Source organism: Pan troglodytes, chromosome 2 (genome assembly GCF_028858775.2).
Source record: "Pan troglodytes isolate AG18354 chromosome 2, NHGRI_mPanTro3-v2.0_pri, whole genome shotgun sequence".
Classification (NCBI taxonomy): domain Eukaryota; kingdom Metazoa; phylum Chordata; class Mammalia; order Primates; family Hominidae; genus Pan; species Pan troglodytes.
This window is the reverse complement of record NC_086015.1, coordinates 151,083,935-151,111,204: the sequence shown is the minus strand read 5'-3', so window position 1 is coordinate 151,111,204 and position 27,270 is coordinate 151,083,935.

Below are 27,270 nucleotides of genomic sequence, written 5' to 3'. Positions count from 1 at the left end.
TGAAAACTTCTAGCTCTATTGCTACAATTAAGATTATCACTAGTAAATTCCCTTATTTATTATACTCTCCCAGCCATTTTAATTATTGCACATGACTCTAATCTCTCGTATCAAAGTCCATACTTGAAATATAATGTGGCTTCTGATTTTCTAATCAGATACCAACTGATAGAAATAATAAGCATTGTTCTATATGATTTTAAACTTTACACAAATGGCAAACTTCTATACCTATTTTTTTTTTTTTTTTGAGACGGAGTCTTGCGCTGTTGCCCAGGCTGGAGTGCAGTGGCGCGATCTCAGCTCATTGCAAGCTCCGCCTCCCGGGTTCACGCCATTCTCCTGCCTCAGCCTCCCGAGTAGCTGGGGACTACAGGCACCCGCCACCAAGCCCGGCTAATTTTTGTATTTTTAGTAGAGACGGGGTTTCACTGTGTTAGCCAGGATGGTCTTGATCTCCTGACCTCATGATCCGCCCGCCTCGGCCTCCCAAAGTGCTGGGATTACAGGCGTGAGCCACGGCGCCCGGCTATACCTATTTTTTTATGTTAACATAGTTTCAGTTCATTCCTTTCAATTGATATGTAATATGCTAATATTTTATTTATTATAATTTATCCATTTTCCTATTAAGGAACATTTAGTTGGTTTTCAAAGTTTTGCTATTACTCCGAATGTTCGAATGAAAATCCTGTGTCTCGTCTTCATACATACAATACTTTTTTGAGCTCTATATTAGGAGTAGCATTGACGACTCCAATGGTATAAGAAAATTCCTTTTCCTGTACATTCTCGTTAAAGCCTAGTAATGTCGAACTTTAAAGTTTTGTTAACATAATAAATGTTTAATAATACCACATTATTGGCCAGGCGCAGTGGCTCACGCCTGTAATCCCAGAACTTTGGGAGGCTGAGGCTGGCGGATCACGAGGTCAGGAGATCGAGACCATCCTGGCTAACATGGTGAAACCCCGTCTCTACTAAAAATACAAAAAAGTAGCTGGGCGTGGTGGTGGGCGCCTGTAGTCCCAGCTACTCGGGAGGCTGAGGTAGGAGAATGGCGTGAACCCGGGAGGCAGAACTTGCTGTGAGCCGAGATAGTGCCACTGCACCCTGGCCTAGGCGAAAGAGCAAGACTCCGTCTCAAAAAATAAAAATAATAATAATACCACATTATCTTATTATTATTATTATTTGAGATGGAGTCTCACTCTGTTGCCGAGGCTGGAGCGCAGTGGCATGATCTTGGCTCACTGCAATCTCTGCCTCCTGGGTTCAAGCTGTTCTCCTGCCTCAGCCTCCCAAGTAGCTGGGATTACAGGCACCTGCCACCACACCCAGGTCATTTTTGTATTTTTTTTTTTTTTAGTAGAGACGGGGGTTTCACCATGTTGACCAGGCTGGTCTCAAACTCCTGATCTCAAGTGATCCACCCACCTCGGCCTCCTAAAGTCCTGAGATTACAAGAGTGAGCCACCGTACCCGGCCAGTACCACATTATTTTAATTAAAAATTCTAAAATTCCTATTAATAGAAATTAGATATAAATCATCTGCTTGATGTCATATAAAATTGTAAGTTTCACTTACATGTAGATGTTCACTTGAAAGTTATTTTGTGATGAGAACTGATGAAGGTATTACAATAAGACAGCTACTGAATATTATACCATATAGCACATAAAACAGGAATTGTTCATTTAAAGATTATTTCCTCTTACTAGACTATGAGTGTCTTGAGGACTGGGCTCATATTTTCATTTATGAATCCTTTAATCCAAACTTGAACACCACTTAAAGGTGTGACCCAAACTTTAACATCAGTTAATGGAGGAGGAGTTAAGTCATTTCTATTCCTCCTCTTTTCCAAAACTAGCCAAACGTTACAGAGAACAAAAATAATTATAAACTCCTTCTTCAAAAAACTAGGAAAAAGCCACAACTCGTAATTACAACTATTGAAATTTGAAGTCCAGATCAACTAGAGGTAGAATGACAAGTAGGAAACATATTTCTAAGATACAGTGCAGATTTTAATCTTTCCCTAATGTAGAAGGGATCCTCTCCTAAATAATCAGTGTCCATGTAATTGGTACAGCAAGATTTGAGCGGGGGTGGTCTGAGGGAGTATCTGAATCCAGTATACCTTACAAAAGGGAGATGAGGGAGAAACAGCAGAGACATGCCATCGGTGCTTATCATAGGCAGCTAAAAATAAATGATTGAATGTCAAGCCATTGCACAAAAATGAGTGACACTGGAGATTTTGCTGCGATCCTCACAAATACTCTACTTTCTCTGAACAGCTACTCAGAAGAGCGAGTAAAGACATATTCCCAAGGTAAAGCCTGTGGAATATTTAGCATGAAGGTTCAGAGATGCCATATCTAGAATAAATTTTCCTGACTTTCCTGCTCAATCGTTGTTTTACTCCTCCATCTTTTCTTAAACAATAAGCTGATTCAGATAGAATTGACCGCATTTAAAGATGAGTAATAACTAGATGAAAACAGGCATGGAGCTAACCAAAAATGAATAAAAAGTAAGAGAAGAAGAAGGGAGAAGGAGAAAGGGAAGAGGTGGAAAAGAAGTTAATATATGAAGTCAGGAGAAAAAAATCTCTGCGTCAAAATAATAACACCAGGCAACTTAACAAGGACATATTCATGATCTGAGAGAACTAACTAAAGACATGGTTTATTTGAAAAGTGATGTCAAAGACATATATATGTAAGAATAAATAAAGAGATGAAAGTAAACTGTCAGACTCAGCTTACCTATGTTATTAAAACTAGAACACAAAATTAAAATAGACACTACTGAAAACACAGTTGGGGGTATGAAAAAGAGACAAGTTAATCGAGCAAAATTAGGTACCAAGTTTATAAAAGTTTAAAGTGATTAGAAAAGAAGAATAGGTGTGGAGGACAGACACAGTGGATGAGAGACACTTATATATTGTAACTGAAGAAGAATGCAAAACTAATTGGTACTGAAAATATTTGCTGCAACAGAATCTGAATACCAAAGGGTACATTATATCTGAGAAATAATTGATACAGAATAATTGACAAGTTATGTATTTTTAAAATTGCTGGAATTCAAGGGTTAAAAAACTCATTAAAAAAAAATCTGCCTACTGAGCCTAAAAATTAAGCTGCTCTTGGATTTCTCAATATCAACATTCAATACCAGAAGATGATAAAACAATGTTAAACCAATATTCAGTAATGAAAATATGATTTGAGAATTTTATATTAAGTGAAATCATTGCTCAAAAATAAAGGCAAAAAGCATGCAGTTTCAAATATGCAAGAACTCATAGCACGATGATACCATCAGGATGATGAAGTTTGGTCACTTAATATATTACTAGAGAAAACAGGAAAAAACATTTGGAAATGAATATTGAATTCACTAAAATATAGAAATAAAGCTAAGCAATTAGGGAAATTTTGATTATAGGATAAAATATGATTAATCTTAACCAAGAAAGCCTAGCCAGAAATGATGAGAATTTCAGAGAGGTAGTCAGATCCCAGATCATACAGGGCATTGTCATCCAGGGAAGGCAATATTTTGCTGTAGGAGCTAAAATAATTTTTAGATTATTAGAGATAGGCAAAAAAGAGGAATCAAAAATGACTCCAGGCCGGGTGCAGTGCTGTAATCTCAGCATTTTGGGAGGCCAAAGCAGGTGGATCACTTGAGCCCAAGAGTTGGCGAACAGCCTGGGAAACATGGTGAAACCCCATTTCCAAAAGAAAACACACACACACACACACACAAATGAGGTGGGTGAGGTGGCAAGCACCTGTAGTCCCAGCTACTTGGGAGGCTGAGGTGGGAGGATCACTTGAACTCAGGAGGTTGAGGCTGCAGTGAGCTGCGATTGCACCATTGCACCCCAAACTGGGTGACAGAACTTACAGAGTGAGTGAGACCCTGTCTCAAAAAAAAAAGAAAAGAAAAAAAGAATGACTCCAAATGTTTGGCCTGAACAATTTGGAATGGAGTGCCCCTTAGTAAAATGAGGAAACCAGAAGCCTAGGAGAGAAGCCAGTTGAGGTTGGGGGTAATACAAACAGTTTGGCATATGTTAAAGCCCAAATGTTTGTGTCCCTTCCCAATTTGTATGTTGAAACCATACTCTTAATTTGATGGTATTTGAACATAGGGCCTTTGAGAGGTAATTAAGGTTAGATGAGGTAATAAGGGTGGGGACATCATGATAGGATTTTTGCCCTGATTCAAAGAGAAACTAGAGAGCTTGCATGTTCACTTTCCCACTCGCCTGTGGGAGGACACAAGCCGGTGACTGTTCAAGCCACGAAGAGAGCCCTTTCCAGGAACTGAATCAGCCTTGATCTTGGACTACTCAGCTTCCAGAACTGTGAGAAAATAAATTTCTGTTGCTTAAAACACCCAATCGATGGTGTTTTGTTATAGTAGCCTAAGCAGACTAACACAGCCTATGTTAATTTTGAGATGTCTTCTATACCTCAAGTAGGAAGTTGGATATACAGTTCCAGAGTTCAGGGAGAGTTGGTACTGTTGATATGAATTTGGAAGTCATCAGAAATCGTCAGTGACATTTAAAGCCAAATTGAAGGTAAATTGCATAAGTCTACTATGTGTTCCAGGTATAATTATTCTTTGTAGAGAAATAAATGGAATCGACCAGTTGTGCTTGTTGTCTAATGTAATAAAAAAAAATTAGCACCAAGTTTTGTCTGCTTTTTTCTCAGCTTACTTGGTTTTGAACATAATGACTCATTTTTACACTTCTACTTACCTCTAGATATAGCCCTTCTGTAAAATACTCCTATTGCTTCTCTTTTTTAAGTTCAGTGAGTCAAATTTCAAGAACCAAAATAATGCAATTATTGTACGAGGTCCAGGTTACAAAACTACTGAACTAGCTAAATCTCCATTTCTCCCTGCCCTGTTTGCATATGACAAAAGTTACTACAAAGCCAAATATATATCTAGGTCACCAAACAACACAGTTTGCACAGGACTATTCAGGTTTACACCCGTTGTCCTAGCATAATTATTAATAGCACCCAGCATAATTATTAACACTCTCTTGCACTCTCTAAAGTGTGCTGAGGGTTTGAACAACAACTTTTATGGTTATTTTCTAAGTAGTAGATACTTTTCCTTCACAGTTCACTATGTTAGTACCAGCTATTGGTCTTAATTGACACTATGTTGGCCTATAATTTTGTCTTACACAGTTGAGTAATTCAAAGACATTTTTTAAAAAGAAGTGTTCTTAAGGACTCCTTATGTTGATTAAAATTGATTATATATTGGTAATTAGGAACAAACATGAAACCCAATATAAAAGTTTTATTATCTTCTATAGCAAAACCAGATTTTAAATTAAATGTCCGAAATCCTACAAAACCCATAAAATCTAAAATAACAATAATGATTTAAGATGAAAAAGTATTACTTTTTGCAGAAAGTAAATCTCTTTTCAGAATATGACTATAGTACTTATGGAGGTTGTTTGAGTTTTCCCAGCAACTCTCTGTTTTTAAATTATGATGGCATTAATATTCATAGAGCATATCACCACAGCATCCTTTGGCCTTCAGTTGGTATGAAAACATCGTTTTATTATAAGGTCTGCCTTCATTCTTTTTTTCATTATTGATGAGTAAAGTTGTGTTATGTAGTTCCTTTTTTATCATAATGAAAACATTGGTATTAAAATCAGTTAGTAGGTCCTGACTTTATAGTGGTTTTCCAGCTAGCCAGAATATGCCTATATTAATTTCTTTAGTATCATTTTATCCAAATGAAGACACAATATTTGAAAAATATTCCAGATCTCTAAGAATACATTTTTGGAACCTCAGGCATCTATGAATCTTTGTTTGTACAATGTCACTGAAGGATTTTAACCTGAGAATTAATACAATAAGAAGTACAAATGATCAATAAACATAATTATTCTTTCTCACTAGGGGAAAAAAAAAGGACTGAAAATAAGACCTGGTGACAATAATAAGTATTTTGGAGGGTTCAAGGAGAAGAATTGTCACCCTTATACACTGCTTTTGGGATTTTAATTAAGTTTCACATTTCTTGAAAGCAAATTGATCATGTATATTAAAGACATAAAAATATGTATACCCTTGACTCAATTGTTTCCACTTCTAGACATGTATTATAAAAATATAATAAAATTCAGATGGATACATTAATTAACATAGTAAGTGGCACATAATATGCACTCGATAAATATTTACATACACACACACAGACATACTATGCCTGTACTTGTGTCTGTCAATATGCTAGGTGTTGGACATACAATGATGACGAGAAAGTACAGTTTAGTTGTGGAGATAAATTAAAAATTACATAAACATGTAACAACTATGGCACGTTTCATGGGAAAAGGAGATGTGGATGCCTTTAAGAGAGGTTTTTTTTAAAAATGTGTAATTTTTATTGGTACATAGTAGGTGTATATATTCATTGGGTACATGTGGCGTTCTGATACAGGAATACAATGTGTACATAGAACACATCAGGGCAAATGAGATATCCATCACTTCAAACGTTTATTTCTTTGTGTTAGGAACATTCCAATTCCATTCTTTTAGTTATTTTAAAATTTGCAATAAATTACTGTTGACTATAGCCACCCTGTTGTGCTATCAAGTACCAGATCTTATTTATTTTATCCAACTATCTTTTGGTACCTATTAACCATCCCCTTTCCCCACCCCTCTCCCCACAACCAACACCCTTCCCAGCCTCTGATAACTGTCACCCTACCATCTATTACCATGAGTTCAATACTTTTAATATTTAGCTCCCACAAAAGAGTGAGAACATGCAGAACTTCTCTTTTTGTGCCTGGCTTATTTCACATAACAAAATATCCTCCAGTGCCACCCATGTTGTTGCTAATGACAGGATCTCATTCTATTTTATGGCTGAATAGCATATCATTGTGTATATGTACCACATTTTCTTTATCCATTCATCTTTTGGATACTTACGTTGATTCCAAATCTTGGCTATTGTGAATAGTGCTACAATAAACATGGGAGTACAGATCTCTTTCTTCAATACACCCTCCCTTTTGGGTATATAACTAGTGGTAGGATTGCTGGATCCTATGATAGGTCTATTTTAGTTTTGTAAGGAACCTCCACACTGTTCTTCATAGTGGTTGTACTAATTTACATTCCCACCAACAGTCTATGGAAGGTTCACTTTCTCCACATCCTTGTCAGCATTTGTGATTGCCTATCTTTTGGATGAAAGCCATTTTAACCAGGGTGAGGTGATATCTTATTGTGATTTGTATTTGCATTTCTCTGATGATTAGTGATGTTGATCATTTTTCCTATATACCTGTTGCCCCTTTGTATGTCTTATTTTAAGAAATGTCTATTCAGACATTTTGCCTATTTTTAAATCATATTATCAATTAGGTTTTTTCCTATTGAGATGTTTGAGCTTCTTATATATTCTGGTTATTAATCCCTTGTCAAATGGATAGTTTGCAAATATTTTCTCCCATTTCTGTCTGTTTTTGCTTTTGAGGTATTACTTAAGAAATTTTTGCCCAGACCAATGGGCAAAACTCTTTGAGAGCTTCCCCAATGTTTTCTTTGTTGTTTAATAGTTTGAGGTCTTAGATTTAATTCTTTAATCCATTTGGATTTGTTTTTTATATGTGACAAGAGATAAGGGTCTAGTTTCATTCTTCTGCATGTGGATATTCAATTTTCCCAGCACTATTTATTGAAGAGACTGTCCCTTCCCCAATGTATGTTCTTAGCACCTTTGCTGAAAATGTTTACTGTAGATGTATGGATTTACTTCTGGGTGATCTATTATTTTCCATAGGTCTATGTGTCTGTTTTTATGCCAGTACCATGCTGTTTTGATTACTATAGCTCTGTAGTATAACTTGAGGTCAGGCAATGTGATTCCTTCAGTGTTGTTCTTGTTGCTCCAGATGGCTTTGGCTATTCTGGGTCTTTTGCAGCTCCATGTAAACTTTAGGATTTTAAAAAATTTTGAACAGAGGTATTTATTAGGTTGGTTCAAAAGTAATTGCGGTTTTTGCCATTGAAAGTTATGGTAAAGCCCACAATTGCTTTTGCAACAACATAATAACATGATCAAAGAGATCAAAAATGGTTTCCCCCAAGAAAACACCTATAAGCTGAAAGCTGAATGATGGACAGGAGCTAACTAGAAGACCAGAAAAAGCAAGTTTCAAACAGAGAAGTGGCACGTGCAAAGGTCCTGAGGTGGGAAGAAACATGCTGGATACAAGACTTGATGGGAAACCATTGTGACTGCCATGGCAAGAAAAGGGGGAATGTGGTATGTGATGAAGGTGGCATAAGAAAGCAACAGAGCTCTCTCTTTTTTTTGGTTAGAGTTTTGTTTTTTCTCAAATAACTAACATTTTCTTTAAAACTTTTAAGGAATTTTAATATGGACAGAGTACTTCAACTGTGTGCTGGGATATAAATTGTAGAATATTTGTTAAATGAATGAGATTAATTATAATTTTGTTTTTCAAAGTAACTTTAATAGTAATAAAAAATAAAAAATATCCTAAAGGTACAATATTGGTTTGTTTAAATTGATTTTAGTACATTAATACAGTACAATGTTTTGAAGTTGTTAATAATGATAATTCTGTGGAAGAATATTCATTGGCGTGAAGAACTGTCCTCAATACAGTAAATGAAGGCAGCATTTGACAATAAAACCTCAGACCGGCATGGAATCCGTGACAAAATATATCTACTTACATAACGCATTGGCTAAATGTAGGTCTAAATAGGAAGAGAGAATACATTTGGTAGTTATCAAGCTAATTTGTTGCTTTTTAACAAATGCAACATAAAACAAATTAATAGTCTATGCAGCTCTGATGTACTAGCTGATCTACTTAGGAAGTTTTATTTTCATTGCTCCGTAGAAAAATGAAGCAGCACAGGAAATTAGGGACCATCAATACAAAAAACAATTTGACTGAATAAATAAATGTGCAATTTTGTTGTGAGGTAGTTACTTTCCTCCATAAAAGTGTCCTGTCTTGGCTCCCTCAGAAGAAAGGGAAAAGGAAGAATGCAATAATATGACTTCAGAATAAATAAATAATGGAAGAATTTCAAAACAGAATGAGGCTTTGCTTTGAAATATCCAATCTTCTTGAGACTGCAAATTGTGCAGGAATAGAGAATAGTTTCTCTCATGAGTTTTCTTCCAATCAGAAGAAAAATATAAGATGAGACTTTCTCATGGATTTCAACATATCTAATCATATACTTGTTGGCAATCTGGAAGAGAAGAAACAGATGAAAAATTCATAAAGAACTCATGTACATAGTATGCTCAGCTCAATTTTTATTTTATACAAAAATTTTGAAATAAAAGTATTTACTTTTCTGTACCAATTCACATTATATTTTATAGTTTATAAATGCAGCTAACATAAATTACTGTCTAAATTATTCTTTCGTGTTATTTTGCTTAAATGTTTTCAATATAGTAAAGTTTTTCAATTTTTTAGTAGAAGATTGTTTTTCATTATATCTTATTTTCTGTGCCTTCATATTTCATAATATATTTCAGAGATTCAAAATATGTTATTAGTGATATAACAGACTCTCTTTAAGTAAAAATAAACTTTGATAAAAATTCAAAGTTTGAGTTTAGAATTTGATTTGGGTAATATCAGAAGTAAGGCAATACTTGGAAGTATAGATTGTTAGAAGCTCAGTCTTTGGAGTAAAACGCATCTACTGAGGTGAGGTTTGAATCAAAACTTCACCACTAATTAGCAGTTTGACCCTGGAGAATTTACTTAATTTTTCCAAATCTGTTTCAGTTCATGTCACTGTCGTATCTAAAATCCTTCAAAAGCTCTTCTTTCCACTGAGAATAAAATTCAAAGTCTTAATAAAATTATTCATGGGTTTCACATGATTGTGCCCCTCACCATCTCCCCGGCCTTTCCTTCTCATTTCTCACCTATGTTGGTGCCCTCAGGCACTTGCATGTGTTCTTCCTTGAACCTGTGTCTTTCCTTCTTTTCCAGTGACAGTCCAACCCATCCATATACAATTATGCATTGGTTCCTAAATATTTATTTAATTTGCTACTAACATATGAAGATAGCACCAGGTGTATGTTGGCCCTGAAAACACACTTAAAAATAATGAATTCTAACCTAGAGGGGTGTGTATTCAATGCTTCCTATGTTTACTCTCAAAAGTCCTGTTCCTCAAGCTGCCCAGTCTTGAATTAATGATAAATTTGGTCATCAGTTTGAAATAACAAGAATATTAGTGGTGGAGTGCCTAGTATACATTAGCTTGAATCAATTAATTATCAGGTAAGGTAGCTATAAGAAAAGAACTTTTTGTTAAACAGAACTTAAATTTTGTTTTGATTTCGTATATTATGGTGCACTCTTATATTGAGTTGCTCATTAACCAGTCAATGGTTGAAATGTGTTGTTAAAAATAAAAACAACTAAAAGTTACCTTACAGCAGTGAAGAAAATGCCAACAAGATTTCCAGATATAGCAGCCTTGACATTGTTGAACCCCTAAACTAATGCCAGTAATTGCCTATCTACAGATTTGTTACTACTTCTGTCTTGGTCTTTTAGTTATAACAAAATACTTTAGACTGGCTAATTAATAAGTAATAGAAATTCATTTCTCACAGTATTGGAGGTTGGGAAGTCCAAGATCAAGGCATTGGCAGATTTGGTATTTGGGAAGCGCTTACTCTCTGCTTCAAAGATAGCATTTTCTCTCTGCGTTCTCATATGATGGAAGGGGCAAATGCTGTGTCCTCACATGGTGGAAGGGTCCTCACATGGTGGAAGGGGCAAGGTAGCTCCCTTCAACCCTTTTGATAAGGACTCTGGTGCCATTCATGAAGGGAGAACCCTCATGACTTAATCACTTCCACAAAGGCCTCATCTCTTAATAACACTACAATGGGAATTAGGTTTCTACATGAAGTTTGGAGGAACACATTCAGACCACAACACCATGCGTTAACAATAAATTACTATTTCTGTAAACTTTTGTAAATCTTGTTTGCTGTTATATGCATGTGGAATCATTCCTGGTGATACAACTGGAAATTTAATTTCATCAAAGCAAATAATCCATCACAAACAATTCATTCTGGCAACTTTAGTCTTTATTAATTTTGTGGTTTATATCATATTTGATTTGTAAATTAATCTATGGTTTTACTATTGTATAAGAACTAGAAGGCTAATAAATTCATACTCTATTATTTTTTATAAGGTTGTACATTACTCAAAACATTAAGCTCTAAACTGGAGTGAACATTTATTTGCAAAGTAGAGCACTGCACCGCTAAGTAGATGGCCACATTTTGCATCCTAGTTTTAGTGCAATCAGTCATGAGGCTTGGGGATGTCAGCCTACATCTATAGGCTGTGTTCTTTATATGGAGAATATAGGACATACAAGTTGATATATTGGGGTATGAGAGAGAAACATAACTTTCATATTTTCAAGTCATTATTTATATATTTTATTTTGTATATATTTCATTTTTTGCTGTATGTTTTATAAGCAGCATATTATGTTACTATATATGGTATATGAGGATACCTTCAAAATGTTTTTACTGATAAAATATGTGATCTGAAAATTTTGAAGACAACACCTCTCATAATTCTTTCATCTTTAAATTAAAGAAATTAGTGCTTTTTAGACCCTACTTCAAGGGGACCTACAGGGTTCTTAAAAAGTGGTTAGGGTACAGAAGCAACCTGGGAAATTAGAGGTCTGAGGAAGTCCAGTCCACGAGGTTCTGCCCTCCTAGCTCCTTTTTTATGTCTCCTTTACACATTAGGCTTCTTTATAAGAATAGGTTCAGATATTTAAACAAAAGGTTTGAAGGACAACTGACTAAATGGTGTCTGAGGTCTTGATAAAATCTAAACTTCTTTGATCATCTAGGTTCTGAGCTGTCCTCTATTCTGGAGGTAAAATAGTGACAAGCATTAAACACGTAATATAGTACATTTTCATGTTAGGAAGTTGTATTATAGACCCAATTAGTGATATGAGACATATGTGTGAGAAGATAACCAGAAATCTCTGAGAAAATTGAGTGGTGGGCACAATGTGTAATAGTGGTAAAAGGTATATTTTAAGAGGTCCTTAAGGTCATTCCATCTGACATCCCACACCTACCAATGCCATATTTTAAACTTTTACCTTTAGCCACCACCCTAATATAGTTGCATTCTATCAGTCTTGGTTATAAAGTTGATTAATGCAAATGATTCCTGTGCAGTGTTGTTTCAAATAAGACTACACCTAGATTTTGGTAATATATTTTTAAAGTATTGGGCAGCCTAGCCCCTAATTGTCTGGATGCTTTTAATAAGAATCAGGTGTAGGCACAATTGCCTCTTAAATAAAGACAGGCACGTTGTTGTAAGCTATTTCACTTGTTCACCAGTTAATCCTCAGAAAGTAAATATAAATGCAACATTTCTTAGATTCTTCCTTCTCTACCCATTCCCTAGAATCAACCCAAGCATTTTGTGAAATCTAAAAGCAAAAAGAAAAACAGCTTGCAATTGTATTTCTGATTAAGATTTTCAGCCAAGTTGTTGGCATGAATCATAAAGAAACAAGTAAGAGACAAAATAAACTAATAATATGACTATTACCAGAGGCAATTCTGAATCATTTCCAAGACTTGTTAGCTGTTTCAGTTTACAAAGTCAGTAGGCATACATGTCAACTTTTTTTCAGGCAATGCATTTTCACAATGATTGTGCGAGGAAATGAAGTGGCAGAGATGATACAGATGCACTTGTAATTGGTGTGGCTCCCATAGCAATGAACCTAGATTTGTCCTTTAATGAAGGGTTGGAATGCACAGTGGGAAAAGACACATTCTTCTGCCTGTGTCTGTACCCATCTGAGAGAGCACTGTTTTCTGAATTTTCTGACAGAGAACCTTTTGCAACTAGCCTTTCCTAGTTTCTTATTTTTCTAAGATAATCACATCTCTTCTTGCCGCATATATGTATTTCCCTCCTTGGCTAGAAATTTGAATACCAAAATCCAGTGGTTAATGAACAATTTTGTCTATAAAATGCCACACCTTTCTTTATATATGGATATTTATACATAAATATTTTTATACTCTGAATCAACCTAAAAGCTTCAATAAAGAAGTTGCTGTAAAATTTAGGTGCCCTAAGAAAAGTAGACAAAGAAAACAAAATAATGCATATTGCTAAAATATGCGATTATAAGCAGAGACTTCGGGGTGTGTGTGTGTGTGTGTGTGTGTGTGTGTCTTTAGAGAAAGCCCAGGGCCCAAAGTTCCTCACATTTAGACTTTTGATAAAGCAAAATATTTAAAGAAATATAAATAGAGAAGCCAAGACATGCACAAAAGACTTTGGTGAGAGGTGTTCAATCTGTAATTTTTGCATTTAAGAGATCACAGTATTTCAAACCCTATCTTGGCATTTCTTTACTTTTTACCCTTCTGGAGGCCTTGGAACTAGAAAGGCCCTAATACTTAGCAAGCTTTGAGACTCTAATTACAGGCATATTGGTTGTATCTTAAATATGTAATGCCTGATTTTCTACACTTTGACTCAGAAAGTATATCTCTCTCCATGTTCACAAACCCACCAAAATATGGTCACTGTGGTTTTTTTAAAAAATATTTTTTAAATTTTTAATGGGCCTAGTAAAAAGGGGTAAGAGACCAAGGAGAGAGGCAGAAAAGGAGTTAGAGGAAGGATTGACATCACCATGCAAACAGTCCCATCACTCAGCCCCTTGATTCCTTTCCTTTCACAGAGGAAATGTAGTTTCTGTTCCTGTACACAATCTATTAGCCTCTAGGTGCCTGTTAAACTCTCAGAAGAGGGAAAGCATAAACTCTTACCTAGGAGCCCTCTGACCTCTCCATTTATAGTGAGTGAGCTTTCATGTGGAGTTAAGGTAGCTGTGCACAACAGGAAAAGGCAGGAGGTTTTGTCCGAGCACTTGAGCAGCCAGATCCATGATCAAGCAACATGATTAGGAAGACTATACAGTTGATCATTCCAACTGGAATGTTTTTGTCTGAGACAACTGCTGCATTGAACAGAGCACTGGGTCCTCCTGGCAAACTAAAGACAGCCACAGAGTAGACATTCGTTATTCACTGAATGAAGGAATAAATGAGTAAGACTGTAGCCCATCATATGCTTGTCATCTAAGGGATGACAAAGGTCAAGAAGTCATTCTGGGTTAATTTAGATAGCAATCCAAGGGATAGAAGTTGTGAAGTGGTGGGTTTTATATTTTATGGTTTTTTTGTTTGTTTGTATGTTTGTTTGAGACAAGGTCTCACTCAGTCATCCAGGATGGAGTGCAGTGGAGTGATCTTGGCTCACTGCAACATCTGCCTCCCCAGCTGAAGTGATCCTCCCACCTCAGACTCCTGAGTAGCTGGGACCACAGGCGAGCACCACCATGCCTGGCTAATCTTTTGCCATTTTTGTAGAATAGAGTTTTGGCATGTTGCCCAGCCTGGACTCGAACTCCTGGGCTCAAGCAGTCCACCTGCCTCGGCCTCCCACAGTGCTGGGATTATAGGCTTGAGCCACTGGCCCATCTGAAGTGGTGGGTTTTACCTCTTCATTAGGGCTGGCCTTGAGACTCTTGAGGAAAAGGATCTGCAATCACCTAAGCTATCATCCAGCAGCATAGGCTATCTTGGAATGCAGTCATTGGAAATAGTCTCTGGCCAGGCTTGGTGGGTCACGCTGTAGTCCCACCACTTGGGGAGGCCAATGCAGAATGATAGGTTAAAGCCAGGAGTTCAAGACCAGCCTGGGCAACAAAGTGAGACCCTGTCGCTACAAAAAATAAAATAAAATAAATAGGCCAGGTATGGTGGCACCTGCCTGACTAGCTATTCTGGACACTGAGGTGGATGGATTGCTTGAGGCCAGGAGTTCAGGCTGCAGTGAGCTATGATCATGCCACTATACTGATAGAGTGCAGTGACGGAGTGAGACATTGTCTCTAAAACAATACATAAGTAAATAAAATAGAAATAAAGTAAAACAAAATAATTAAAATTAAAATATTCTCAAAGTTTAAATATTACTTTTATTTTTAAATAAACATTTACTTCAAATTTTTTTTAATAGAAGAGGGTAAGACTAAAAAAATGCTGTAGAAAAACAGGCTTTGGAATAGGAATCTAAAGCTCCAAGACTAACTCTGTTCTGTCAGTTCACTCTGAAATATTGGAAAGCTACTTGCATTTCTATAACATCTTTTTTTTCTTTTTTGAGACAGAGTCTTGCTGTCGCCCAGCCTGGAATGCAGTGGTGTGATTATAGCTCACTGCAGCCTCGATCTCCTGGCCTCAAGTGATCCTCTCCTTAGCTGCCAGGGTAGCTGGGACTACAGTTGAGAGCCACCATGCCCAGCTATTTAAAAAAAATTTTTTTGTAGAGATGAAATCTTGCTATGTTACCCAACTTGGTCTCAAACTCCTGGCCTCAAGTGATCCTCCTGCCTTGGCCTCCTAAAATGCTGGGATTACAGGTGTGAGCCACCTGACCTGGTCGCTACAATATCTTATCTGTAAAATTAACAAAAGGAGGCATCTACCAATCTCTGACTTTCTCAGACCTACCTATCTGCCTAACAGGGTTATTTAAAGAAAGAGTGACACATTCTAGCTCAAAAATCTTTTCCCAAAAGAGGGAAGGAAAAGAGGGAGGAAAAGAAAATTTTAAAGACATAGTTGGCTTGAATAAAGGCAAACATTTTCTCAGACAAGAAATGGATCATCATGTTCGACTTAAGCCTCAAACAGGGCTTGCTGGGCTCAGGGTCCAGCAGGAGGAAGCGGTGGTCAGGCAATTGTTCCCTATGGAACAAAAGAAGCAAAAGTGCTCACCTTTCATAGGCATCTGGAATCAAACTCACTGTGTGTGGCCAAGAACTCAGCACAGCCCTTTTGGTTTTAAAGAAGGCTGAAAATTTCTCCTACCAACTATCACTTATTGTCTAGGGTTTTCGTTTAGGGGAAGCAGTAGGCCTAAAGATGCAGAGGAAACAGGCAGAGCCTCCAATCTGGAGACGAAGCAAATTGCTTGTTGAATCAGAGGCTGGATCTGCAAACCCTTAATGTCATTGTGCACTCTGAGTGGCCTTTAAAAACCTGGTTCTAGATTGGGGGCCCAGTGGGCTGAGTAGTGTAAAACCTACAAGGGCAAAACTTACAAGCAAGTGTAAAACTTACAAGGGCAGGGAAGGGTAGGCAAAAATGAGAATTAATGGAGAGAAACAAATATAAAATCTTTCCAAATTAAAATTTATCTGTCTGCATGACTAGGTATGAAATATACATAAATAAATTAATTAAATTAATCTGCAACTATAAATTCCAAAGCACACACAAAATAGCGAATGCTAAGAAGGACAAATCAAGATAAACTTTTAGAAGAAAAATTTATTTCAGATAAGTTCAGATCCTGTAGAATAGTCTGATAAAAACTTTAAATATGCTACTGATTTCAAAAGAAATGTAAAAATGTATTGCTTTCTTTAAAAAGAAAGACAATTTATAAAACAAAAAAGCTCAGAAAGAATACAAAAAATGAAGATGAGAAAAAATAAGTGTAAAGTCTTGAAAATAAAAAGTATAATCATTAAAATGAAAAATAATATATGGGATCAATGTAAGACTGGATATGATCAGAAAGAAAATAAGTCAATTGGAATATGGTACCATAAGATATATTATATATATAAAATATGTATAATATATTAAACACATACTATATATTATATATAAAATATATATTATATATATATATATTTAATATATATTTTATATATGTATTTTTTTTGTTTTGTTTTGTTTTGTTTTTTGAGACGGAGTCAGAGTCTTGCTCTGTCACCCAGGCTGGAGTGCAGTGGCATGATCTTGGCTCACTGCAACCTCCATCTCCTGGTTTCAAGCGATTCTCCTGCCTCAGCCTCCTGAGTAGCTGGGATTACAGGTGCGTGCCACCACGCCTGGCTAATTTTTGTATTTTTAGTAGACACAGGGTTTCACCATGTTGATCAACTTGGTCTCGAACTCCTGACCTTGTGATCCATCCGCCTCGGCCTCCCAAAGTGCTGGGATTACAGGTGTGAGCCATCATGCCCAGCCATCATTATATATTAAAGATATGAAGATGTGAAGACCAGTTAAGAAACATCACAGATTAAATTGAAATGCTCTGATATTGATTTAATAAGAGCACCAGAAGAACAGACTGGAAGGACTGGCAGAAAAATCCATATTTGGAGAGGTAATTATTGACAACTTTTCAAAATTAAAATTATGCTTCAAATATGAGCAGAATTTAAAAATAATAAATAATTATTATTTGGATTCATTACAGTTGTACCTCAGATCATCAACTATAAACATATCATTTAAAAAACAACCAGGTGAAAAAATATATGTTGCCTACAAAGGAATGACATTTAAACTAACAGCAACAATTTTTTGCCAGAATTACTTGGTATCAATTTATGCCAGAAGTTAGTAAAATTGTGTCTTAAATAATAGAAGAAAAAATCTGTCAAAATAGAATTTTATTCTCAGCCACATTCTCCTTTAAAAGCAAAGAAAAACTGATATTTTCAAACTTATAAAAATATATAAAGAAGCTCATCTGAAACTGCCTTTGCAAAATTATGACAGTAAGAGAAATCTGACATAGTTGACTCCATCTTGTTTCTGACCTGCAATCTGTCCTTACTCTTTCCTGGGTATATGCCAAGCAAACTTTAGGAGGAATTTAGATTATAGTTTAACCTTAAAGCAAAGATGATAATAGCCCTTCCTCAAACTAAATGACCTTTGTAAACCTAATGAAAAGCCACAAGGTTACGATTACGAGAAGGGCCAGAATTCTGATAACATCGGCATAGTTTCTATAATCCCTTATTCCTCAGGGGTCATGTGGCCAGAGGTTGCAAGATTTGTGACTTTCCTGATTGCTCTTATAGATAACATCACTATGTAAAACCTAAGAAATTTTTTTAAGATATCTTTCAGATTGACCCGAGCTGGACTCATGACCCATGGCTCAACTCATCCTGTGGCCCGCCTAGAGGCTGACTCAGTGCATGAGGGCCATTTCCCACACCCCTATGATTTCATCCCCAACCAATCAGCAGCACCCATTCCCTAGCCCCTGCCCAACAAATTGTTTATGAAAACCTTAACCTCCAAGCCTTCAGGGAGACAGATTTGAGTGATAACTCCAGTTTTCTTGCATGGGCTGGCCTCGTGCCAATTAAACTCTTTCTCTACTACAGTGCTGAGGTCTCAGTGAACTGATTTTGTCTGCAGCAGGTAAGAAGACCCTGTCAAGTGATTACAGGCTGCTACTCAAAGGATTATTAAAAAATGTATTTCTGAAAAAATAAAAGTAAGCACAGATAAAAAGTATTAAACATGAGATTATGGTATATATTATCATTGATAAAATATGCCTCAAGCTTATTAGGTATTAACTTCTAAAACTAACTTTAACGCTTTGTTTGTTTGATTAAAAGAAAGTGAAACTGGAATTATGCACAACAATAATATATGATGGGGAGGTAGGTAAAAGTTGCTTAGTGGGAATTGTTAAGGCACACTAAATGTCTTCTTGTGGTTGGAAGAATAGAAAAATATTGAATATAGATCTGTATGTATTTTAAAATCCAAAAGTAAGGAAGTGGGCGGATCACAAAGTGAGGAGATTGAAACCATCTTGGCTAACATGGTGAAACCCCATCTCTACTAAAAATACAAAACATTAGCTGGGCATGGTGGCAGTCACCTGTAGTCCCAGCTACTAGGGAGGCTGAGGCAGGAGAATGGCATGAACCTGGGAAGTGGAGCTTGCAGTGAGCCGAGATCCTGCCACTGCACTCCACCCTGGGTGACAGAGCGAGACTCCATCTCAAAAAAAAAAAAAAATCTATAGTTTCCAAATCTATATACAGAAGGAAATATATATTATATATTTATATATGTTGAATACTATATATTATATGTATATGTAAAGTAAATAACAAGATACAGTAACAAAATAAAATGGCAGGAATAACTCCAATTCTGTCAGTAAACAAGCTAAAGTTAAATGGGTAAAAACAACCTATTAAAAAGATTATCAATATGTAAATAATAATAATAAAATCCACTATGCTGTGCTCATCAGAAATACTAAAGCAAAAATATACAGAAAGGCTGAGAATAAACTGATGGAAAAAGATATATCTTGCAAATTATTAACTAAAAATACTATGGCAATATTATTATAAAATAGAATTTAAGTGAAAGGGCATTAAGAGAAAAATTACATTGTAATAAAAAGAAAAAACATAATCACAAATTCGTATGCAGTTAATAACATAGCTTCAAAATATAAAGCAATAACTGACAGAGGTACAAAAAGAAATAGATTAATACATTTATAGTGAATTATTTTTACACATCTTAGCAGAAACTGAGAGATCAAGAAAATTAGCAAGGATAAGGGGGCTGAGAAAAGGGGTTGCCAATATGGGCTGTTGTATTAATGCCTTCAGTGGTCTTCTTGCTTCCTTCTTGACCACCCTGTGGCAATATTACATCATTTTAACTGACCGTTTCTGAATGTGTTATGCTATCCAAGAGTTAAAGTGTTCCTCACTGTTCTACCTTTTCTTTCAAAATATTCTTAGGAATTAGAGTTTCTCTTTCAGCTTTAAAATTTGCCCTTCAATTTTCAAAAATTAAACTTCTTGTTATAAACTTTGAGAAATGCATTACATTTATAGATTAATTTGTAAAGAATTGACATTTTCTACAACATTTAATATTTTTATTCAAAAAAAAGTGTATCCTCAATTTTTCATCCCCTTTAATGCCCTCTGCAAAGTTGTATAATTGCCTTCATGTCATTATTGTGTTGTTTAGAAAAGCATTAGATGTAAAAATTGCTAGTAGTTAAAAATATGATATGTCAATTTCATCTACTTTGACTAATTATGCTCTAAGTTAAAGTTCATCCAGCTTTTTCAGTTAGATGTGAAATTATCTTATCTCCCTGACCATCAGTCTTTCATTCATCATCATTAATTCAATAATTCAAGAAATACTGATTTTGGACCAAATTCACACTTGGAGCCCTGAGATGCAAAGAAAAATAAAATGTAGTTTCAATCCCCAAAAGGCTTATAAATCTAAAATAGAGTAAGTAGAAAGAAGAAATAAATAAACTCAAAAAGTAAGAAAATATAAGAAAAATATAATCAAGAAAGAAGGAAGAAGAAAAAAAAAAGAAACCACAGATTGCATGTTGTGGACCCAGAAGTAACTCCTATATTCTTTTCACATCTGCATCAATGCAACATAATTTATAATTCATTAAGAGCTATATAAATAAATTTAAATATAAAAATAATTCTATTACCAAATGCATACCTAAAAATACTGTGACGAACAAGGAAAGAACAAATTCTGAGCATCATTTTTAAACTAAAGATGTTATCATGTCTTAGATTTTTTTTACGTACTTGAATTGTTTGAGTTTAATATAGTTAATTATTGATTGCTTTGTGGTCAATTCACTGGCTTACCTTTTAATATTTAAATATCTAGCAGGCATCTGATTTATTGAAAGGCTTATAATCCACCCCAAAATGAAACTATTTGTTGGCATTTTAAAATGATTTATTGGTAAAATGCTGCCAAGGACTTTTAAAATCAAATCCTGCAAAGAGCAGCTTGAAGTAGGTGAACAAAAATAATTTACATTACTCAAAAATACATTTTTCATTTAATACCTAGGGTAAACTAATTGAAAATATAAAATTATGCTGCTTTCCTGTAGAGTACAAAAAGGGATAATAACATGAAAAAAAAACTTTAAATCTGAATATGCCATACCTTTCTGACTCGCACTTCCACTGTCATCGCTTCCTATCAGGTAATATTTAGGTCTGTGTTAATGGATTAGGGTCCATTGATCTCAGTTGGAAAATATGAGTCACTCTTGCTGATCACTGTGTGCTATTGCCAAAATTGCCTTCCTTACTAGCAAAGTATGATTCTATTGAAGTCTGTCCCAAATAATCATCTGTATAAACAATGATATGTGGTTTTAAACTTGAAGCTTATTTTCTAACCAGCTGAACTATTTTATTTAACTTTTACTTAAGAGCAGTGTGCTACATGCTGTGACTTCTTTTTCATGAAAAAAATATATAATTTTTTTTTAAATGGAATATAGTGATCGTTTATTTGGTCAGATTCTGGCTGTTCATCACAGGAACAGCAATTTGTGCCCAAGATTCACCACTAGATTCAAAAAATCTATATTAATAAGGTCCTTTTGACATGTTTTAGATGAGAGGTTAAGTCATAATAATAATTCACTCCTTCACTTAATAACACTGAATTGAACAAGTAGGAGATGAGACTATGCCACCCCAAAATATGACCTGTAGTAGACCAGAATATGTTCACCCCAAAATGTGTCTCTTTGGATTAAGAATTATTTTGAACTGGCTATTTTGAGAAACTACAAACACGGGAGAAGCTCTGAAAACAGTAAAAATTACCCTTTTATAAGGGAAATGTACATCTATAAAGGAAATCTCCATTTGTATGGGCGTCTCCCTCTGTGTAGCAGGAAGAGAAGAAACAGTACATCACTGGAGACTCTCATCAATGGAGAGCACTGACATAATACTGTTGAACAAAACTCACTCTTGTTCACTGCGCTTTTCCTGGGCATCTCCTCTTAACTGACCTCCTTCAGCACCCTTCTTTGTTTGTTTCAGCAAATAATGGTATTTAAGCCTGAACTCAAAGCCACCTCTTGAAGATTTACCTGTTTTTCTTTGGGTAACTCCCATTTATATGTTAGAGTGAGAGAATCCTCTCTCTCCTCTGTTGAGATTTGATATTTGAGGCTGGCTATAATGCCTCACACCTGTAATCCCAGCACTTTGGGAGGCTGAAGCAGAAGGATTGCTAGAGTCCAGGAGTTTGAGACCAGCCTGAGTAATGTAGTGAGACCTTATCTCTACAAAAAAAGAAAAAGAAAAAGAAAGAAAAAAAAAAAGAAAAATTAGCCAGGTGTGGTGGTGCACGCGCCTGTAGTCCCAGCTATTTGGGAGGCTGCGGTGGGAAGATTGCTTAAGCTCAGAGGGTCAAGGATGCAGTTAGCTGTGATTGTGCCACTGTACTCCAGCTTGGGACAACAGAGTAAGACCCTGCCTTAAAAAAAATTGAGAGAGAGATTCAGTAACAAAAGAGAGCATCTAGAACACCTGGACACAGGAAGGGGAACATCACACACCAGGGCCTGTCATGGGGTTGGGGGGAGCAGGGAGAGATAGCATTAGGAGATATACCTAATGTAAATGATGAGTTAGTGGGTGCAGCACTCCAACATGGCACATGTATATGTATGTAACAAACCTGCACGTTGTGCACATGTACCCTAGAACTTAAAGTATAATAAAAAAAATATGTATATATAAAAGAAATGAACAATAGACCAATTAACAGGAAAAGAGGCATATAAATGTCTTACATGCAGGGAGATTAAAGGAAGGTGAGTAACAAATAGCCCAGTGAGATTTAGAAGCTTATACACTCTCCTTCACAGGGGAGGGGGAAGTGGGGGACATAGGGAGATTTAGAGGAAGAACAGATAATTTTAGGGGAGAAGAATGGGGCAGAACAGAAAATGGCCTGGGACATAGTTCTCCTGGGGCTCTGGGTGTGGTGTCAACTCTCGTCTTCTTTTCTTGGAGTTTAATCTTCCCTGATTGGTGAGATTACAGGGAGGAGGCTCAACACAATTATACTCCTTCTGTGGGAGCTTCCCTTAGTCAGAGAAGTGAACTTCAGAGAAAGCCCCTCCCTGTGCTTCAGGAGAGACAGAGGGGCAAGATTGGCAAGGGGAGGAGAAGGGTCAGAGAGATCTTGGTTTTGAGGTTGCTTCTTTAGTTCAAAACACTCAGCATGTCATAGCACCACACTTTGGTGTATCATTTCCTAAGTCCCCAACATATACATGAACCATATACATGTTAATAAACTAAAGTTTGCTCTTCTCTTGTTAATCTGTTATAGCCATCTGTCCCAACTGAAAACTATAAAGGGTAGAGAGAAAATTATTGTTTTCTCCTCCATGTAAACAAAAAATAAAGTCCTAAGCCTCCACTGACTGAACAGACCTCCTTGTGGCCAAAGGGACCCCAGAAAAACCTTAAAACTCAGTTCCCCGTCATGCTAGGACAGGAGGTCAGACGCATCTCATTTTACCCACTCCCTTTTGGGGTTTAGGCACAACAACTGGTCAGCATTAATGTTAAAATATAGACCATAAGACTGACAGAACAGACTCTGTGACAGTAAGAAACCAAATTATAAATAGGACCTAAGGCCGTGCTAGGCAAGTGCTATGTCACACACACCTGCACTTAAGAATAAACTATGTTTTAACTGCGACAAAGTTTTTCTTTTTCTCTAGCAACTAAACAAGCACAGGCCTTAAATAACCAGTATTAAAACAATCACAACTCATCCACTTCATAGATGCTGACTAACTGAATCCCTGTTCCACAAGCCATAATTACAGATTTGACTGGACAAGAGACTAATTGCAATAATTTTCTCCCAATAAAAAGACTACTGACCATGGACTGGCTCTGTCTGTTTTACAGAGACTCTGCACTCATGTGCCTTTGGTCCTGACACATGCCTATTGAACAAACATGCATGTTACATATGACCCATGTTCACTTTGGTGCAGATACTTCACATTTAAATGTGTTACAGTTAGGCCCTATACATAAAAAGGTTTTTTTCCGGGCACAAAGGCACACACTTTGAAGGAGGAGGTGCTGGGGTTGGAGCTTTAGCCAACCTATTCAGCATAAAGCTCCTACCCCAACCCCTCCTCCATCAAAGTGCCTGTCTCTGGTCTTAGCTGGAGGCTGTGTTTCCCAGCTTGCGGGACAGCCATTTTGCAGGCCGTAACCCTTTATATGATTGGGCACTCAGCTCCTCCCTCATTAGCATGTAGTTTATTTTTTGAAATTTTTAGTTTCTTCTCTTTTTTTCCTATTTTGAGACAGAGTCTCACTTTGTTGCCCAGGCTAGAGGGCAGTGGTGCAAACAAGAGTCACTGCAGCCTTGACCTCCTGGGCTCAAGTGATCCTCCTGCCTCCGCCTCCTGAGTAGCTGGGACCACAGGCACTCACCATCACATCCGGCTAATTTTTAAATTTTTTTATAAAAATGGGGTCTTACCATGCTGATCTCAAACTCCTGGACTCAAGAGATCCTCCCACCTTGGCCTTCCAAGCGATCCTTCCACCTTGGCTGGAATTATAGGCATGAGCCAGCAAGCCCAGACTGAAATTTCAAGTTTCTATTGCTTACATTTTAACCAAATGTGATTGACAGTGTAAAACATAACATGCTCACTTGGAAAACGTGATATTGGGTTTTTATGATGAATAGGTACAGTTCCTTTCAGAGGAAAAATTCATTATTCAAATTCTCTAATAGCTTTCTCCAAAAAAACTGAGTCTTCATTTTGAGAAAGTGATTTTAAAGTCAAGGAAATCAAAAATTCTTTATACATTTTCTAGTGTATTATCTTAATTTTGCTTTAGGGGATGACAAAAATGTAAAAATTTATAAACAAAAATTGCTATATAAACAGTGGAATAATAACAAATAAAAATAGTTATATTTTGAATGTTACATGCACTATGACAATACAATTGAATGAGAATTATAATTATCCCTTTTCTAAAGATAAGGAAACAGATTTAGAGAAGTAGTTTCCCCAACTTACTTGATCATTTAATGGTGTTATCTTTTTCATGTGACAGCCACCTCAAACTTCTTTCTCTTCAACTCTCTACTTTCTTCTTTCAGGTACAACTCTTTACCCATGATGTTACAACTCAGGCTACCTTGATTGTAGTTTGTGGATACTTAATTTCTTTTTCTTTTCTTTTTTCTTTCTTTCTTTTTTTTTTTTTGAGACCAAGTCTTGCTCTGTTCTCTAGTCTGGAGTGCAGTGGTGTGATCTCGGCTCACTGCAACCTCTGCCTCCTGGGTTCAAGCAATTCTCCTGCTTCAACCTCTGGAGTAGCTGGGATTACAGGCACCTACCCCCATGCCCCGCTAATTTTTTTTTTTTTTTGTATTTTAATAGTGATGGGGTTTCACCATGTTGGCCAGGCTGGTCTCAAACTCCTGAACTCAAATGATCTGCCCGCCTCGGCCTTCCAAAGTACTGGGGTTATAGGCATGAGACACTGTGCCTGGCTCTGCATTTCTTATTTAAAAAAAAAAAAATGCCTGTGGGTTTTCTGAACAAAAATGTAAAATTGTTAGCAAAGATCACTTTTAGATTTTAATATATAAATAAATATCTAACCAGATACTTTAGCATATTATAAAATTGCAGAGTCACACATTTAGCAAAATGTGCATTTTTGACAAGTTGTAAAGCATACTGATTTGATTTATTTTATGGCCTATACATTTGCTTAGAGAAGAGCCGATAACTTCATACAATCTAAAGAACATTTTAAGCAATTCTTAAAGAAGAGTCTTATTATTCCAATGTCAGAAAGTCTATCTATAAAAACAATGGATATGCAAGCATTCAGCATCTACAGCAACATGACTTTTGGTTACAAGGAAGTGGTCCAAAACGTAGCCTGTTTAACTCTTAATTATAACTATATTTCTGCCCAGATCCCAGCATGTAATTCTTGTTAACCCTGCGAGGATGGTTACAACTACAGTTCAAAAAGGTGAGGCATGAGGAGTCCACCCAGGAATGATTGAGATCAACAATTCATCAAGGTTACTGTGAATTGGAGGCAAGAAGCCACTGGCAGCTGTGCCAAAACTACTTCTTCATTTCTATGAAATGATGAGTGGAATCCAGGCCCCACCTCTGCTGCACCTGCTTCTGGATACCCACAAGGCTGGAGACTGGACATTGCTGCAGAAAAACCCATGTCTCCATTACCTTGCTTGAGAGCAGAAAACTGCCTAAAGCAGCAGAAAGATGAACTCCATCTCATTTTTAAATTTCACAAGGTGTATTTCATAGGCAGAACATAATTCACATACAAAAGTCTACATGTAAAGAAGCCTGTTAACTTTCTACCACTACAATTCAGGGCGGCAACTAGAGGGTGCAAGGATAGATGTGGATTGCTAGCTGCCTATAGTCAGCAAGCTCCCTTCATAGGAGGTTACGTTTTAGTGGATAATCCAAACACATATATACATGTAAAATTACAAATAATAGTTAAGCACTGTAAACGTAAACAGAGTTCCTTGACAGAGAATGCTAGCTAGGGCAGACCTAATTTACTTGGGAAGAAGGGATGCTTTTAAAAATGCTCTTTGAGCTTTGGTCATTGTGGCTGAGATCTGAAGGTGCATGAGGATTTCTGAGGGTGAGAGTGGGGAGTTACAGGCAGAGAGAACAGCAAGTTCAAAGGCTCTGAGACATGTGAAAGGGTGAAGCATTCAAGAAAATAAGTGAAGTCCAGTGCACCTGGAGGAGAACAAACGTACAGGTGAGTTGAAGAGAAGGCAAAGGCCAGGTCCTGCAGGCCATGGAGGCCCTTTTAGGAATTTGTCATGTCTAAGTTCAATGAGAATTCTTCTAAAGAAGTTTAAACAGGGTAGTGACATGATCCAATTCACATTTTTAAAATGATCATTCTCGTTGCTCTATAAAGAATAAATCGAAGGGAGTAAGAGTAAAAGTGGAAAGACCAGTTAGGAGGCTACCGTTAAGAACTGGGCAAGAGACAATGATTTAAGGCACTTGTGAGATATCTTACTGGAAATATCACATATACAGTAGGAGTTAAAATTTTAAAGCTTAGTTGAGGTCTGGAGAGAAGAATAAATTTGATACAAATTGGCCAATAGATAGTATTGAAAGCCATGAAAATGAATGAGAGCAGGAGATCAGGTAGGAAGATAAAAGAAAAGAGGACCTGGAACTAAGTACTGAGGAATTCCGGCATTCTGAAATTGTCAGGGTCATGGTTTTTGACAGCCAAATTTTTTCAAAACTGAATAGGCTTTTACCTGTTTATTCCAAGAAGTTCTATGTGCCAATAATCATATGCTCCAA